This window comes from Rousettus aegyptiacus, unplaced genomic scaffold, assembly GCF_014176215.1.
Source record: "Rousettus aegyptiacus isolate mRouAeg1 unplaced genomic scaffold, mRouAeg1.p scaffold_m13_p_2, whole genome shotgun sequence".
NCBI classification, from domain to species: domain Eukaryota; kingdom Metazoa; phylum Chordata; class Mammalia; order Chiroptera; family Pteropodidae; genus Rousettus; species Rousettus aegyptiacus.
In genome coordinates, this window is record NW_023416295.1 from 123,335,905 (window position 1) to 123,340,013 (window position 4,109).

Genomic DNA, 4,109 nt, shown 5'->3' on the forward strand with positions numbered 1-4,109 from the left:
TTTGTGAAACTGAAACTCTAATCCCTAATTGATATATAAAAATTCTCTAAGAAAGTCAGAAATTTTAAAGTTGAATTACAGATTATAACCATATGAAGTTCTATCCTCTTAGGCACATAAGAGAGAAAAATAGAAAAAAAAGAGAGAAAGCAAACATAATATAAACCAAAAATTGACCTAAAAGATTGAAAACTCAATCTTCATACTATAATAATTAAGAAAATATTAAAGATAGGGTGGATTAGGCTTTCTATAGTGAAATTCATCCTTCTTATCTCAAAGAAATTGTTAAATGTGTTTCTTGAGAAAATAAAGTAGCTATTTATTTATTTATTTATTTATTTATGTGCCTACAGCACCTGGTCTTCTTTGGTGATCTCCCACCCAAGTACTAACCAAGCCTAACGCTGCTTAGGTTCCAAGATCAGACAAGATTAGACTTGTTCAGGGTGGCATGGCCGTAGACAATAAAGTAACTCTTTGAGGGTTTTCTTTTATTTTAAATAGAGAAGAAAACAATTATTTGCCATGTGTCATAAAATCTATTCAAGAATAAATATGAAGAAAATATAAGATATCATTGAGTTAGTTATAGTTTGCCTCTTGTTTACATATGCTTATCCAATAAAAGTTCAGAGAATCTTGTGTAGGAAAACAGTAGTGTCCAACTATTAGCCATTCAGAGTGGAAATACAGGAAAGCAATACTATACCTAATTAAATTAGTAAAATGTTGCTGTCTGGATTTATCTAGCTGTTGTAATTTAATCAGAGCTAAATGAGATCATCATTTAATTAAAATTGAAACCAATTAATTGTTCCAATTGTTTCTATGAAAAATGCAATTTCTTAACAAAGTTACTTTGATGAAGTGAAAACGTTCCTAGAACATTGCCTTAGGATCATTGCTGTGAATTGAAGTCATTAAGAATAAATTATCTTCTTACTTTGACTTCACATATAACATTGAAGAGAAAACATTTACTTTAAGTATTGGGCTTTCTAACTGTAATATTTCTTAACATAAGAAATTATTTCTTAAAATAACATTTTGAAGGAATAGAATAAGACAAACTAAGACAATTACAGAAGTTTGATTTCAAAAATTTTACTCACCTCCTATTCATTCTTTGACCCACAGTGATCTGGTTTTCATTTCTACTGACATTACTCATAAATATTTTCAGTTTTAATTTTACAAACTATTTCTGTGTTAATTGACTTCATTAATCTTTCTGTCTGACTGACCTGATTTCTGTTGCTCTACTCTCTCCTCATTTTTTTTTTCATTTACTCTGCTTTGGTTAGGCATTTCTCATCCTAATCCATTGAAAGTATGTCATTTCTTATCATTTCTACTTTTTAATGGTGGGTTCCACCCTAAGAGTGTGGAGCGGAGAGGGGTTAGGGTTTGAGTGCATTGCTCACATGTGGAGCAGTTTGACCAAAGCTATGATGACACTTCATAGTATGTTTAGGAATCTATAAGTTGTTTCAACTAGAAGAAAGCCCAGATTTAGAAACAACAAAGTTAAAAACAATAGTTTGCCTTATGTTGCCTATTTTTTTTTCCTCTCAGTAAAGTGAAGGAATTGATACTATTTCAAAACCAGAAAAGAAAACATACTCTTTGTGCTTTATTTTTCTTGACCACATCTCATTATTGAGCCCCTTATTACCCTTTTGCACTCTGTGTTCAAGTACACCCTTCTACATCACAGGGGTGACAAGGCAACCGAGAGAAATGTACTCAAGATAGAATTGCTTCACTCTTCATTTGCATGAGCACTCTGGTCCTGTATACCTTGGTAGAAATGGTGTATTCCTTCTAAAGTTTAGCTCACCAGTACCAGTGTCCATAGCCTGGAAGAGAAAAATAAGGAGGTTGACTTATGAAGATGAAAGGCATGGTAGAGCTATCTTTAAATAATCACTTCCCATCCCCCACCCCATACCCCCAGTTCCTGAGAGAACTTTGAAAATTACTTTTGGATAAATGTCAACTTGCCCAAGTAAGATAAGTTTTTTTTTAAATACAAATTTCAAATATAATATAAAATGTCAACATTCTCAAGGTAGATAATGGCTTAGGGTGTAGAAAAAATTTTCCTTATGACATCAATTCAAGCCACTGAGTCTATTCATGGTCCAAGGAGAAGGAAGAAATATACTGATGTTAGAATCCTAAGAAGGCATTTGCCCTTAATTCACATGCAGTCTTTGGGCCTCCATGATCCTTTCAGAAACTTGAAAGTTCCTCTGTTTTGTTCATGTTGTAGCTGTCTGAGGAAGAGAGGAGTTGCAGTTAAATCATACACCTAAAAATATACTGGATGATGTCATAATTCATAAACTGGCTACAGAGTAACCAGTCTAATCACATTTCTAACACCAATTGGCTTTGAGATCTTGGACAGTATTAAAACCCATCAGAGCATTTCCTCATCTCTGAATGAAAGAGATAATTAGGTCATTTTAAAGACCCCATCCATCATTTAATACTACTTGCTTTTAATTCCAGAATGCACAAAAGGTTTGGATGTGCTCTAACATGGCCTGTACTAAGCTAGTAGCTTGGAATAATGAGATAAGTACAATTCATCCTCTACTTGCAAGAGTCCATGTAATGAGAGAACATTGAGCAAGAAAGTTCTTTCTTAATGTTATTGTAAGCAGACTTTATATTATATAGTTGTTTTATGGTTACATATTCAGTGAAAAAAAAAAGTGGGAATACAAAGACAATTATAGAAAATCCATTTCCTTAAGTAATGTATTGCCCAGTGGAGGTTATAACAATATATTCTAGAATACAGATATACAAAAATTACAGCAACATGTACCTGAAGTTCATATCACCCAAATTAGAAGGTCAGGGAAGATGTATTCTGAAGCTGTGGCTTGAGAAAAAGTATAAATTTGTACTATCAATTATTTCTTAAAGAAAAATTCTTCACACAACCAAAGTCAAGTACTAAAAATACCTAAGGTATTTAGGAGGCCATCGTGTCAGAGCTCAGTGAGCTATAGCAAGAGAATCCATGAAAGAGACTTATTTCTTCTTAATAACCTTCTAATTACACAGCCAAATAAAATCATATGTATTTTTATTTAAATATTGAATACAGGCATATTTTGGAGATATTGTGGGTTTGGTTCCAGACCACCATAAGAAAGTATCACTATAAAGTGAGTTGTGATCTTTCTTCAGGTGGAAGGTCTTGTCTTTAGTTTGTAAAAATCACAAAACTTGGGAAACACAATAAAGGGAAGTGCAGTAAAATGAGGTATGCCTGTACTATATTTCAGACACCAGGCATAGCGCACAAAAGTGGCATGGCTCTTCATTAAACTCATAATCCTGGTAGAGACTAATAGTAACCATGTAAGTAATCAATTAATATAAATTTTCCAATTGTAGTTATTGTTACATAGAAATTAAATAAGATGTCTTGATAGAATATATAGAGAGGGTCAGGCGACTTATTTTAGCTTGGGGACTAGCAAATTCTTCCTGATGAAATTACCCTTAAGCTAAGACTTGAAGGATGAGAAGGAATCCACAGATACACAAAACTGGTGTCTGTGCTATGTATGAATGCGATAGAGGGAAGTGAAAAAAGGGAAGGCAAAATGTCGAGAGCACTGTAATCAGCCTCCTAGTCCAGAAGAGATAAACCAAAGCACTTCGTTGAGAAAGCTGTGCTAAGGAGAAAACAAAACAATATAAGATGAATGGGCCAACATCAACTGAGCTTAGTGAAATGTTCGATTTATATTAGAAAAACTCGTTTTTTGCTGATCTGTGACATATCATTTGCTGGACTGGTAAGCGGTTTATTTATGGACAAGTCCACATGTCTATGGTATGCAAGATAAAGAAAATAAAATGTGAGAAAGTTCTTAAACAAGAATTCGGCATGCTTCCTGACCAAACAAAGGACCCCTGAACAGTGTGTACTCAATTCGATGGGGAAACAGACAAAGTTATGAAGGAATCAGATTTCTTGTAGCTTAATTAAATATATTTATAAGTCTAAATTTGTTTTTATGTATAACCAGAAACTACAGATGGCTTTTTAGAGGAGTGTTGCAAGTTCCAACTTATAG

General features: G+C 33.4%; 1 pseudogene; it reads right to left on the reverse strand.

Moving 5' to 3' along the window:
• Nucleotides 1-347: 347 nt before the first annotated feature.
• LOC118614211 lies at nucleotides 348-466 on the reverse strand (annotated as a pseudogene).
• Between the last annotated feature and the right edge of the window lie 3,643 nt (nucleotides 467-4,109).